Source organism: Tachypleus tridentatus, chromosome 3, assembly GCF_004210375.1.
Source record: "Tachypleus tridentatus isolate NWPU-2018 chromosome 3, ASM421037v1, whole genome shotgun sequence".
In the NCBI taxonomy this organism is placed as follows: Eukaryota; Metazoa; Arthropoda; class Merostomata; order Xiphosura; family Limulidae; genus Tachypleus; species Tachypleus tridentatus.
This window is the reverse complement of record NC_134827.1, coordinates 107,948,401-107,963,721: the sequence shown is the minus strand read 5'-3', so window position 1 is coordinate 107,963,721 and position 15,321 is coordinate 107,948,401. Positions and strand designations below refer to the sequence as shown.

The following is a 15,321-nucleotide window of genomic DNA, read 5'->3' as shown; positions in this document are numbered from 1 at the left end:
GGTTATTTACCAATCCAAGACTTTCTCCACAAGTGTCATGATGAATTAGGTTATTTACCAATCCAAGACTTTCTCCACAAGTGTCATGCTGAATTAGGTTATTTACCAATCCAAGACTTTCTTCACAAGTGTCATGATGAATTATGTTATTCACCAATCCAAGACTTTCTCCACAAGTGTCATGCTGAATTAGGTTATTTACCAATCCAAGACTTTCTCCACAAGTGTCATGATGAATTATGTTATTTACCAATCCAAGACTTTCTCCACAAGTGTCATGTTGAATTAGGTTATTTACCAATCCAAGACTTTCTCCACAAGTGTCATGATGAATTATGTTATTCACCAATCCAAGACTTTCTCCACAAGTGTCATGTTGAATTAGGTTATTTACCAATCCACGACTTTCTCCACAAGTGTCATGTTGAATTATGTTATTTACCAATCCAAGACTTTCTTCACAACTGTCATGATGAATTAGGTTATTTACCAATCCACGACTTTCTCCACAAGTGTCATGCTGAATTAGGTTATTTACCAATCCAAGACTTTCTCCACAAGTGTCATGCTGAATTAGGTTATTTACCAATCCAAGACTTTCTCCACAAGTGTCATGATGAATTATGTTATTTACCAATCCAAGACTTTCTCCACAAGTGTCATGCTGAATTATGTTATTTACCAATCCAAGACTTTCTCCACAAGTGTCATGCTGAATTAGGTTATTTACCAATCTAAGACTTTCTCCACAAGTGTCATGCTGAATTAGGTTATTTACCAATCCAAGACTTTCTCCACAAGTGTCATGATGAATTATGTTATTTACCAATCCAAGACTTTCTCCACAAGTGTCATGCTGAATTATGTTATTTACCAATCCACGACTTTCTCCACAAGTGTCATGCTGAATTAGGTTATTTACCAATCCAAGACTTTCTCCACAAGTGTCATGCTGAATTAGGTTATTTACCAATCCAAGACTTTCTCCACAAGTGTCATGCTGAATTAGGTTATTTACCAATCCAAGACTTTCTCCACAAGTGTCATGCTGAATTAGGTTATTTACCAATCCAAGACTTTCTCCACAAGTGTCATGATGAATTATGTTATTTACCAATCCAAGACTTTCTCCACAAGTGTCATGCTGAATTATGTTATTTACCAATCCAAGATTTTCTCCACAAGTGTCATGATGAATTATGTTATTTACCAATCCAAGATTTTCTCCACAAGTGTCATGCTGAATTAGGTTTATTTACCAATCCACGACTTTCTCTACAATTGTCATGTTTTGATTATAAAAACCACGAAACCTGAATTATCTAAGGTTATTTTGTGATATATAAAAGTATGTTTCAAATTTTCATATCTTGTATTCCGATATTTATAACCGGTGAGCTTTGGAATAAAAAATAACACACCAGAAATGTCCTTTCTTTCTGGTGTTGTAAAATCTGAGCCCAAATTTGGTTAGCATCACACTTTTCAAAACGTCAGTAAAAAACACAACTTGTAAAGTTACTGTATAAAGGCCTTGTTTTGTTCTATTTTGCGCGAGGGTTGTATGAATTAGTCAACCCTAATTTTAAAAAAATGCAACAGAGAAAGCAGATAGTCACAACACTTTGGTAGCTATTAGACCAGTATTCTTAAGTTGTAAGACTGGCATTATCCCACCCCCACTCGTGAAGAATCGAGCACGTTCGGTGATGGGATTCGAACCTGCGACCAGCACATTGCGAGCCAAGCGTCTTGAGCCCCAATGGTGACAAAATTTATATTGTCAACATTATAAGTTACTTTTTTATTTTTCTTCGAATCACGTGATTGGTCAAGATACCATAAACTTTCATTGGATGATTTCAGGGCTGTTCAGTGACGTATTTTCCACAGAATTATTTTTAGGAACTATACAACGAAACTTAACACTTTACGACTGTTCAAAATAATAATTTTGTTGTCTTTTATTGTTTTCTAGAGGTCTGTCTTTTCTTTTTTTCAGGCTGTGAAGTTGGATTTGCTTTCAAGTCCTGAGAAAAAATCTGTTTGTTGGTTATTGTTTTATTTTCCTTCGTGGAAAACTATTAAGGTCGTTGTCCCTAATCTACAACTACTGCTCAGGGGGAAGGCAACTGATGAGCTACACTTTTATCTATGAATAGTATGGTTACCTGTTATTTGATTCATTCGTAACTTCTTTTCTTCATCAATGCTGACAGGATCTTCGTGTCTGCTTCTGTATTTTCTTACAAAACGTACACACGATCAATAATAAAACTTCTATTGTTTGCTCTTAAATCATTTCTGTTGTGACTGACGTTCACGATGGTTCTTGTACTTAATCTTACTTGTCATAAGACATAGCCCTAAAGGACATGCTAGAATAAAATGATTAGCTTTATGAGAAGTGTAAATAATCATTATGAAGCTTTGTTAACTTAGAAAAGATGTTCAAACCACAGTGATTATAGTTTTAGTTTAGTGTTTATCAGTTTGTTAACTTATAAAGTTTTCAGCTTTGTTTTTTTTTTCCTTTATCTTCTAATTAATCAATGAAAGTCGTGTGAAATATATACACATCTTGTTAAATGTTTTCTCTGAATGTGTTTGATAATTGCAGTTAATTTACCCACGATAACTTTGTGAATCTTGATACAGGTGAGAGTAATTAAAGCAGTTCACATGAAGCAAGTTGTTTGTGTTCACTTCTTCCAGTTTAGATTCAGCACTATTTCATAAAAATATTGTACAAGGTGGTCAGAATGTCTGAACAACCCCCGTTATTTAAAGTTCGTGTTCATAGTTTATTTCTTCGCATTTCAGTAACGAACGTGGCAGAGAAACTGTATCAAAGAAATGACGTGTAGAAACAGAAAGTTTCGCCAATGTTAACCCTAATATTTTAAGGAAGACGTCACATCGCACATGGAGTGTATCATCCTATGTCATGAAAACTACCAGACAGACATTTCGGATTATGTATCGGAGTTCTTGTTAGCCTGTATCAATATTAGATATGTGAATATGTCAGTATGCAGTATATTCTTTCTTTAATGTACACCCTCTTTCTTTGAGGTGGAAGAGGTGTTCACACTTTTCTCACCCTTATATTTTTTCATATACTTGTTATTACTGAAAACAATCCAAATTTTGCGACCCGGAAGTCAAAGTAACTTTAGTATTATATAACCAAACATTACGACATATGACACATGGACTAAACGGCCAGGTCAAATGATCCCAAGGTCCACGCATAACCGACCTTATTTTAGCATTACTGACCAGAAGGCTGGCAACCAGTCAACAGCATCTGCTGCCTACACGGTTACTTTAACCGAAGAGTGAGGCTGACGTCACATTTAAAACACAAATAAAAGTGCAGAACGTATTAAGTGGTAAACTACAAGCTTGAACCTCAGACTTTCCGATACGCAGCCCAGGCTCATTCAATTCGGTTTTCACTGACTTATTTGCAAGTTATATAAAATACTGTTATAATAAAAGTAACTACTGTTTGAGTCATAAATTTCAAGACAAAAATAAAACAATAACATAAGAAGTTACCTGAAAGTGTTCAGTAGGAATCACACACACAAATCGAACAAAGCTTTTCTTTGTTCATTTCTCTTTCAATCTGTCGATTTTGGATTGATTGTCCAGCCCAGCTAATGAGTTTGGTACTGATGAAAGGGAATTTTGGATTGATTGTCCAATACTAGATTCGTAAGCTGGAATTGAACAGTAGCTTTTGAGAATTACAAAATAGATTTATAAATCCTATTTTAAAATATCGTTTTGAATCTGAAATAGACAAATTAAGAGGAACGTAAAAAAGAAAAAATATCTACAGAATACGTAATTTGTATTATAGATCTTAAGCCTATTGATTTCTACAAATATCTACAGAATACGTAATTTGTATTATAGATTTTAAGCCTATTGATTTCCACAAATATCTACAGAATACGTAATTTGTGTTATAGATCTTAAGCCTATTGATTTCCACAAATATCTGCAGAATACGTAATTTGTATTATAGATCTTAAGCCTATTGATTTCCACAAATATCTACAGAATACGTAATTTGTATTATAGATCTTAAGCCTACTAATTTCCACAAATATCTACAGAATACGTAATTTGTATTACAGATCTTAAGCCTATTGATTTCCACAAATATTTACAGAATACGTAATTTGTATTATAGATCTTAAGCCTATTGATTTCCAGTATTTCACAGACTTTCGGTATTTAAACTACGACTTTCCCAAAAGTTCCTCAGACACACAAAAAACGAAAACTAGTTTATCTATTCATAAAAAGTTCTCAGAGATCAGCCCACCTAATAAATACTTCATGAGACGGCATTAATGTAATCCTCTAAAAGACGTACGTTTCTAAGGACACAAGGTTTAGGCTTAAAAGCGACGGAGCAACACAGAGTGTACGGTGGAAATGTTGTTACACATTTTTCTTCTGATTGGAAACCGTAATGAGCCAGTAAAGAAAGATGTTCTTATAACTATCATTAGTCTGGTAGTGACGTAATATTATAGATGTTCGTGAAACTTCCTAAACGCCAAACAAATTCGAAACCTCTTCTATTTTCCACGGATCTAGAGTAAAAGTCTTAAAATAACTTTCTGTACAATTTGTCGGTTTGTTTCAAAATTTCGTACAAAGCTGCTTAAGAGTTATTTGCACACAGCAGTCGCTTATGATGAACTAACAAACAAGAAAAGACGATAGTAATTAAAAGTCCAAATCAAAGACAAAGTCCATCCAAAAGAACCACGGTACTTGGCTGTTCACTCTCATAACGCACCTAAAGTCCCAATATGTTGGGCGAGTTTTTACGACAACGGGTCGCAAACTTTGAATCAATGGCTTTACAATTCGGCAACGTTATCCACTAGGCCACGTCAAGCCTATTTCTATATAAATATACACACAGTTATTAACCGGAAAACAAATAAGACAATTGTTGACCAATCTTTCTGGTACTCGTACAAAGTGGTTTAAATCACATAACACAACTTTATATTCAGTTACTACCGTATCACTTGGCAATACAAGTTACAACAAATACAAGACAGTTTAAATTTTTATAGCGACAAACAAGGATTGATCTACATGTAACCTAGATAGTTTAATTCTGTTAGTGATGTAAGTAAAGTATATCGTCAGATAACTTATTATAACAATGTTGTTCTGTTCCTTGTTCTGTCCTACTGTAATTATGTTAGTATTGTAAAGTCTATCATCAGATAACTTATTATAACAATGTTGTTCTGTTCCTTGTTCTGTCCTACTGTAATTATATTAGTGTTGTAAAGTCTATCATCAGATAACTTATTATAACAATGTTGTTCTGTTCCTTGTTCTGTCCTACTGTAATTATGTTAGTGTTGTAAATTCTATCATCAGATAACTTATTATAACAATGTTGTTCTGTTCCTTGTTCTGTCCTACTGTAATTATGTTAGTGTTGTAAAGTCTATCATCAGATAACGTATTATAACAATGTTGTTCTGTTCCTTGTTCTGTTCTACTGTAATTATGTTAGTGTTGTAAAGTCTATCATCAGATAACTTATTATAACAATGTTGTTCTGTTCTATGTTCTGTCCTACTGTAATTATGTTAGTGTTGTAAAGTCTATCATCAGATAACTTATTATAACAATGTTGTTCTGTTCCTTGTTCTGTCCTACTGTAATTCTGTTAGTGTTGTAAAGTCTATCATCAGATAACTTATTAAAACAATGTTGTTCTGTTCCTTGTTCTGTCCTACTGTAATTATGTTAGTGTTGTAAAGTATATCGTCAGATAACTTATTATAACAATGTTGTTCTGTTCCTTGTTCTGTCCTACTATAATTATGTTAGTGTTGTAAAGTCTATCATCAGATAACTTATTATAACAATGTTGTTCTGTTCCTTGTTCTGTCCTACTGTAATTATGTTAGTGTTGTAAAGTATATCATCAGATAACTTATTATAACAATGTTGTTCTGTTCCTTGTTCTGTCCTACTGTAATTATGTTAGTGTTGTAAAGTCTATCATCAGATAACTTATTATAACAATGTTGTTCTGTTCCTTGTTCTGTCCTACTGTAATTATGTTAGTGTTGTAAAGTCTATCATCAGATAACTTATTATAACAATGTTGTTCTGTTCCTTGTTCTGTCCAACTGTAATTATGTTAGTGTTGTAAAGTCTATCATCAGATAACTTATTATAACTATGTTGTTCTATTCCTTGTTCTGTCCTACTATAATTATGTTAGTGTTGAAAAGTCTATCGTCAGATAACTTATTATAACAATGTTGTTCTGTTCCTTGTTCTGTCCTACTGTAATTATGTTAGTGTTGTAAAGTCTATCATCAGATAACTTATTATAACAATGTTGTTCTGTTCCTTGTTCTGTCCTACTGTAATTATGTTAGTGTTGTAAAGTCTATCGTCAGATAACTTATTATAACAATGTTGTTCTGTTCCTTGTTCTGTCCTACTGTAATTATGTTAGTGTTGTAAAGTCTATCGTCAGATAACTTATTATAACAATGTTGTTCTGTTCCTTGTTCTGTACTACTGTAATTATATTAGTGTTGTAAAGTCTATCATCAGATAACTTATTATAACAATATTGTTCTGTTCCTTGTTCTGTCCTACTGTAATTATGTTACTGTTGTAAAGTCTATCATCAGATAACTTATTATAACAATGTTGTTCTGTTCCTTGTTCTGTCCTACTGTAATTATGTTAGTATTGTAAAGTCTATCATCAGATAACTTATTATAACAATGTTGTTCTGTTCCTTGTTCTGTCCTACTGTAATTATATTAGTGTTGTAAAGTCTATCATCAGATAACTTATTATAACAATGTTGTTCTGTTCCTTGTTCTGTCCTACTGTAATTATGTTAGTGTTGTAAATTCTATCATCAGATAACTTATTATAACAATGTTGTTCTGTTCCTTGTTCTGTCCTACTGTAATTATGTTAGTGTTGTAAAGTCTATCATCAGATAACGTATTATAACAATGTTGTTCTGTTCCTTGTTCTGTTCTACTGTAATTATGTTAGTGTTGTAAAGTCTATCATCAGATAACTTATTATAACAATGTTGTTCTGTTCTATGTTCTGTCCTACTGTAATTATGTTAGTGTTGTAAAGTCTATCATCAGATAACTTATTATAACAATGTTGTTCTGTTCCTTGTTCTGTCCTACTGTAATTCTGTTAGTGTTGTAAAGTCTATCATCAGATAACTTATTAAAACAATGTTGTTCTGTTCCTTGTTCTGTCCTACTGTAATTATGTTAGTGTTGTAAAGTATATCGTCAGATAACTTATTATAACAATGTTGTTCTGTTCCTTGTTCTGTCCTACTATAATTATGTTAGTGTTGTAAAGTCTATCATCAGATAACTTATTATAACAATGTTGTTCTGTTCCTTGTTCTGTCCTACTGTAATTATGTTAGTGTTGTAAAGTATATCATCAGATAACTTATTATAACAATGTTGTTCTGTTCCTTGTTCTGTCCTACTGTAATTATGTTAGTGTTGTAAAGTCTATCATCAGATAACTTATTATAACAATGTTGTTCTGTTCCTTGTTCTGTCCTACTGTAATTATGTTAGTGTTGTAAAGTCTATCATCAGATAACTTATTATAACAATGTTGTTCTGTTCCTTGTTCTGTCCAACTGTAATTATGTTAGTGTTGTAAAGTCTATCATCAGATAACTTATTATAACTATGTTGTTCTGTTCCTTGTTCTGTCCTACTGTAATTATGTTAGTGTTGTAAAGTCTATCATCAGATAACTTATTATAACAATGTTGTTCTGTTCCTTGTTCTGTCCTACTGTAATTATATTAGTGTTGTAAAGTCTATCATCAGATAACTTATTATAACAATGTTGTTCTGTTCCTTGTTCTGTCCTACTGTAATTATGTTAGTGTTGTAAAGTCTATCATCAGATAACTTATTATAACAATGTTGTTCTGTTCCTTGTTCTGTCCTACTGTAATTATGTTAGTGTTGTAAAGTCTATCGTCAGGTAATTTATTATAACAATGTTGTTCTGTTCCTTGTTCTGTCCTACTGTAATTATGTTAGTGTTGTAAAGTCTATCGTCAGATAACTTATTATAACAATGTTGTTCTGTTCCTTGTTCTGTCCTACTATAATTATGTTAGTGTTGTAAAGTCTATCATCAGATAACTTATTATAACAATGTTGTTCTGTTCCTTGTTCTGTCCTACTGTAATTGTGTTAGTGTTGTAAAGTCTATCATCAGATAACTTATTATAACAATGTTGTTCTGTTCCTTGTTCTGTCCTACTGTAATTGTGTTAGTGTTGTAAAGTCTATCATCAGATAACTTATTATAACAATGTTGTTCTATTCCTTGTTCTGTTCTACTGTAATTATGTTAGTGTTGTAAAGTCTATCGTCAGATAATTTATTATAACAATGTTGTTCTATTCCTTGTTCTGTCCTACTGTAATTATGTTAGTGTTGTAAAGTCTATCATCAGATAACTTATTATAACAATGTTGTTCTATTCCTTGTTCTGTCCTACTGTAATTATGTTAGTGTTGTAATGTCTATCGTCAGATAGCTTATTATAACAATGTTGTTCTGTTCCTTGTGACTTGTATTGTTTGATATTTCCAACACGTGAGCTAAAGAGCGAAAGATTATTTTTTAATTATTACAACTATCTGACACGTGGATGATATTTTGTAATAACAATGAAAGTTGTGACAGACATGTAACATACACAAAACAGCTGTACAGAACAGCAAACGGTAATTATTTATGGTCTAAAAGGTCAGATAAGCAACCCCCTAAACTCAGACACAGCCGTGCTTACTTCAAAACCGCTGACTAAAGGAAATACAACTAGTCAGAGTCAGAACCGCTGACTGCAGAAAGTACAACTGGTCAGAGTCAGAACCGCTGACTGCAGAAAGTACAACTAGTCAGAGTCAGAACCGCTGACTGCAGAAAGTACAACTAGTCAGAGTCAGAACCGCTGACTGCAGAAAGTACAACTAGTCAGAGCCATTCGCTGCTCAGAGGTACTTTTATCGTGACAGCGGGATTGTCTGTCACTGTTTTAAAGTGCAGAGCATTTTCAGCAGTACCTCGAGGCTCGAACCTTGTACTATCCGACCCACAACAGGTTCTCATTATCTTGAAATTACAAAAACTTAACAATGTCCTCCAAGTTCCTCAATATTTTATCGAAACAGTAAAAAATTTGTGAAATCTAAAGTAATAAAACTTCTTTGAAGTTGATCAATACCATATTGTTTTTTTTTCCAGAAATTAGACCGGCTAAGCCTAATTACAACGATCTGCAACATAGTTTCAAAATATGAAATATAATTAAAATATTAATCAAATAAATGTTTCAAATGAATAGTCCGGTTGTTTTAGAACAAAATTATATTGAACTACCTGCTGTGTCCATCGAGGGGAATTGAACCTCAGACTTTAGCGATGTAACTCTTTACATTTAACGCTATCCAACCCGAGGGACAAATAAGAACCAGGATTTGAGTGTTAGAACCTATGACGTCCGCAGCCGTTTATGGGTAGTTACCTGTAACCCTTTATCGGGCTATCTGTGTTCTGCCCACCATGGATATCGATGTCTGGACCCTGTCGCGCCAAACATGCTCGCTCTTTCAGCCGTGGGGGCGTTATAATGTGACGGTCAATCCCACTTTTCGTTGGTAAAAGAGTAGCCCAAGAGTTTGCGGTGGGTGGTGATAACTAGCTGCCTTCTCTCTAGAGTCTTACACTACAAAATTAGGGACGGCTAGCACAGATAGCCCTCGAGTAGCTTTGTGCGAAATTGAAAAAAACAAACAAACGATGCCTGGACGTACCTCTAAGCCAGCGACAGGCTTATCTAATATTTTCTTATCAGAGCTTTCAAACGTTCTCACGTGTAAATAGAACCAATTAGAGTTTCCTTAATAATTGCTTCCAAACACTGCCTTCTAAGTAAGGTGTACTTTATTTGGCGAGTGGATATATATTGTTTAAAGTACACTCACCACGTAAATTACAATAACACCTGCGAACAAAAGCGCAAATGTAAGAATTTCCTTTTCGCTAAATCCCTGATTTCACAAACAAAATCTTCATTGTCAGTTTTAAGGCAACTGGTTAATAAGAAAAACAGTTCAAACAAAATCCCGGATTTTCATCATGTTCAAAAAGAGAACCAGTACAATAAGGTGTAATAAAAACGTCTATTAATGAGAACCAGTACAATAAGGTGTAATAAAAACGTCTATTAATTCACATATAAAGAAAACTTTTCAATGACGTTGCATCACATTTCGAGTCAGATCGATGGGAAATGGATCCAGGCACAACCATCACATGAACAGAAAGAGTTCTTTATAACCCTGTTTTACGATATTTTAAACTCGTGTTTTGAATAGTATTCAGTTCAGTTATTTCTTTTATATGTGTGTGTGTACATATATATTTGTAACGTTCATTTAGATATTCACGCAAAGATACAAAAAGTCCATCTTCACTAACCGGCCCTAGTTCCGAAATAACACACCAGGTGGTAGCATCCAGTCAACCCTTGAGCTGTTCTTGCGTCAAGGTGAAATTCTAATGAATTTTACTTATTTGTTTTAGATGAACAGTTCCAGTCCCTCCAGAAGAACATCTTGAAAAGTATTATTATTATCACTTACAAATCGTCCCCCCCCCCAAAAAAAAACAACAAAGAGTATTAACAGTATTACTAATACATCCTAGCTGTTTTAGTGGCCAGTCATATTGTCATGAGCCAGCATGACCGGGTAGTTAAAGCACTCGACTCGTAATTTCAGGGTCGCGGGTTCGAATCCCCATCACACCAAACATGCTCGCCCTTTCAGCCGTGGGGGCGTTGTAAAGTTACGGTCAGTCCAACTATTCGTTGGTAAAAGAGTAGCCCAAGAGTTTGCGGTGAGTGGTGGTGACCAGCTGCCTTCCCTCTAAACTTGCACTGCTAAGTTAGAGACGGCTAGCGCAGATATCCCTCGAGTAGCTTTGCGCGAAAATCACACAAAACCATATTGTCATCCTAACAAGCGTATCTTGTGAATAAATTTATGCTTTGTTTTATTTTTATTAAATTGTAAGAACACAATATTTAAAATTACTTACAGAATAATGGCATTGGTACACAGAAGTTGTTTGGTTGGCGTTTTATAGTGCAAAGCAATTTCTTAGTAATTTAAACCAACGAATTATTTCAAACATCTAATACCGCCCTCTACATTTCGACACACAGTTACACAACCCCTTTCAAACATGTGGTCAGCTTCCGGTCAGTTACATCTTTCTTTGTGAACCTGACGATGACCGAAGAAGGTCGAAACGTTGTTCGCTCTTCTATGTAAAATATTTTCTCTACCCAAACGAGCCGTTTTTGCATATAAATTTCTCAACAAGTGGGTTTCTCGTCATCACTGATCTCGCCATTCGTTTAGCGGATGAACACAATGCTCAGAACGTTTCACTTAATTTAAATATGCATGTAAATAAACTGTCTAGTTCACCGTTACGTAATGTCGTCGCTGTATGTTCTGAGTATCCTAATTACTCTGTTTCTTCTGGCGAAAATGAATGAAAACTCATATCTCTGGATCCTGGTAATTGGCATCACGTCCTAATTATCCAAGGAAACTTTCAGCTCGTCTACTTAGCAAATATAACGCAAGTCTGTAAACACAAGTACCCTAAATATTGTATAAATACATATAATAAACTTCTATATAAACAGATAGGGGACTACTAGTCGAAAAGTCGTAAAACTTATTTTAAATGCAATATTTGTGAGAAATACGATAAATATTCATAAAAACCTAAACTTGACAGATGTTACAGTACCAATCCAATAGAAAGTTTAGAAAACTATACGTACTAGAAGATAAATTAAGTGAGAGATGTAGTACACATATTTCCTTCCACTACAGTAAGAAGTTCCTATTAAATCAGATACTTTAACTCACAGAAATGTTTAACACTCATTTTCATAGTCCTGCAGATACCAGGAAACGAAATAAAGTTAACAAATATGAATGTTCCCACTTGGATCTGTTGAAGTATATTTCCCTCCTGTGTCCTCGATTATGTAAATTAACTTACACGACAAAAACTCTCTCGATTTTAAAAGTTGTGCCAACACTCAACAGTTTCAAAAGAAATATTCAGTTGGTGCCCTTGAAATATACGGGGAAAATTATGAAGGCTCTTGTTTTACATTTAAATGAAAATTCTTTTTAAATAAAATAAAACCGTACCAAAGATGGCAGTCTGTTATTTTAGTGAATTAGTTGCCATGGCAACTGCAACAGAGACGTTCGTGTAACGTTACGCAGGTTTCCTATTGTCGTCGTCTAAATGAGAAACATGGATAGGTAGGTTTGACGAGATACCTAAAAACTGATAAAAACGGACAACGTGACCTAATAAGACTTTATAGTAATAGATGTTTCACTGATGTTGGTGAAAGAAAAAAAACTGGTTTTGTTATTACGAAAAGGTCATTTTTGCACTGAATTAAAACCCGTGAACCTCGTTATTAGGGAAATAACGGTATTTGTACACAACCACGAAACTGTTGGACAGACTAATCATTTTGATAATTCGTTTAATAAAATCTTAACACGCTCGGTAGAAATATGATGGACTTTGTATAAAATATAAAGATTTAAATATTTAGAAACGTGATTTCTAGGTCCCTTTCTGTAACACTCTTATTAACAAGGTAAACTGTAGAAACAAACTTAGGGGCCTGGCATGGCCTAGCGCGTTAAGGCGTGCGCTTCGTAATCTGAGGGTCGCGGGTTCGCGCCCGTGTCGCGCCAAACATACTCGCCCTTCCAGCCGTGGAGCGTTATAATATGACGGTCAATCCCACTATTCGTTGGTAAAAGAGTAGCCCAAGAGTTGGCGGTGGGTGGTGATGACTAGCTCTAGTCTTACACTGCTAAATTAGGGACGGCTAGCACAGATAGCCCTCGACTAGCTTTGTGCGAAATTCCAAAACAAACAGAAACAAACCTGATTGCGTGTTAAAATGAAAACATTTTTCCTTGAGTAATACGTGTCATATCGATATAGTTTTGATTTCTGGACAATAAATAATACAGTTACTTCGTCTGTATAACGATTTTATTTTGTTCATGATGTTGTTGTTTGAAGTTAAACAGAAAACTAAACAATGGGCTCTGTCCACCATGAGTATCGAAACCCGGTTTTTAGTGATTTCTAGACTTTCTTTGCGAGCACCGCAGTTATCATAAGTTTTAACTACTACCAGCACCATCTAGTGGTGTATTTATTGTTTCTAGTACATAAAAAATATTTCTCTCCTAAATTAGTGTAAATACGTACAAAACCGAAACGTTTCGTTGAATCAAAAACAAAGTATGGGCAGTTTGCTTATATTTACCGTAATTATTTGTTGCGCCCTCTGTTGGAATGTCGATTAATAATTTTGTTTTTTTATACAATTTTCTTACATAATAATCGGTGTAAAAATTTTAATAAATACTGATGAAAACCCAGTGTATACATTTTTTAATTACTGTTTTCCTTCTGTACGTATTGCATTGTGAAACTATTTAATACAAGGAAATTATTAATGACATTTAAGCCTAACTTCAATCCCTTTGAATGCATTTTGGTTTCACATTTCTACTTTTTTCTTATTTTTGTCCCAAGGTGTAACGGACGTACGTCTACGGACTTTCAACGTTATAATCATCGGTTTGATTCCCATCGGTGGATGCAGCAGATAGCCCTTTGTTATAAAAAACAATTCTTGCTGTCCTCGAACATATGTTTACAAACTTTCCTTATTGTACAGATTTCTCTTACACTGCACATATCTGGCTTGTGTAACTTGTCACACATTCTATCACAGTTAACTACTGCTGACGCAGTTCTTAACCTGATGATAGCAGATCGTAATGTCGTCAAACACGTACGTGTCAAATCTCAGAAGTGTCTATTAGATAGAAGTCTCTTCCGCTCTAACTCTCTCCAGAACAGTAAAAATTGCGTGGTGTATAATATTAAAGCTTGACCACTGTCTAGAAATACGATAGTTTTCATAGCAATAGATTCGTAATCAGCCGATTTCTTTTTTTTTGGGGGGGGGGGATATGTGACGAGGGTACCTAACTTTAACAAATCCAGCAAAATATTAATTTATAATTCTGATAACATAAAAAACGGACTCTTAAAATACTCTGTTATGGGCCTACAATTTATAATCAACGTCGATAACAAACTTTCATATTCAACGATTGACAAATATAAACGTCGATAAATAAACTAGAGTAGATAATAATCGTAGGCTATTTTTAATTTTGCGCAAAGCTACACGACGGCTATCTGCGCAAGCCGTCCCTAATTTCGCAGTGTAAAAAACTAGAGAGAAGACAGCTGGTCATCACCATCCACCGCCAACTCTTGGGCTACTCTTTAGCCAACGAATAGTGGGATTGACCGTAACATTATAACGCCCCCACGGTTGAAAGGGCGAGCATGTCTGGTGTGAGAGGAATTCGAACTCGCGACCCTCAGATTACAAGTCGAGTGCTTTATCCACCTGGGCCAATAATCGGAAACGTCGTGATAGTAAAATAAAAGTACTATTAAAAAGATATGTTTACTTTTAACTGCTTTTAAGGGTTAGATGATAAAAATAAAACAGTAGTTCATGTGCTTTCCGCAAGAGCAATTAGAACCGAGCAAACTGTGTCTATAGACCAAAAATATTCATACTATTCTACACTTGTTGTACATCCAGTTCTGTCTTTTGTTTGTGTTTTTACTTCTGTTATCCAACCTTGACAGCAACGCGCTTACACAAGCTGTTTAAACACTAGCTTAGATGATAAAATTTACCTTTCATCAATCGGGAGGCACGCGTAATGAGTATTCAAGTGTACCTCACAGACCCGTATTCTGTTAAGGTAATTTAATTATACGTCTATAAGCAGGTTTCCAAGCTCACTAGTTTTAGAAAAATGAGCACTTGAGCTCTACGTATCTTAACGTTAAATACACTTTTAGGTGATTTCGTTATATTCTTTTATTGGTGCATAACAAAATAAAAAAAAGACTTGAACCGCAGCCCGGAACGTTAACCATTGGACACCCTCAGTCTTACAATGAGTAAGAAGCACATTACGTTTGGTTGTTGTTCGAAACTGTACGAAAATAATCATGAAATTCAATGAACTCGTGAAGTCATGCTAAACATAAAAGCACA

The 15,321-nt window shown here is 34.5% G+C and overlaps 2 protein-coding genes across 2 annotated transcripts in view; both read left to right on the top strand.

The window, feature by feature from the left end:
* The window catches only part of LOC143247705 (uncharacterized), a 44,183-nt gene extending 41,496 nt beyond the window's left edge, over nucleotides 1-2,687 (top strand). The window contains exon 8 of the mRNA XM_076496121.1: nucleotides 2,003-2,687. The gene's annotated coding sequence lies outside the window, so the exon portion shown is untranslated. The remainder of the gene's footprint in view (nucleotides 1-2,002) is intronic.
* Nucleotides 2,688-12,363: 9,676 nt separating this feature from the next.
* LOC143247702 (nose resistant to fluoxetine protein 6-like) overlaps nucleotides 12,364-15,321 on the top strand; it is a 35,413-nt gene continuing 32,455 nt past the window's right edge. The window contains exon 1 of the mRNA XM_076496111.1: nucleotides 12,364-12,454. The gene's annotated coding sequence lies outside the window, so the exon portion shown is untranslated. The remainder of the gene's footprint in view (nucleotides 12,455-15,321) is intronic.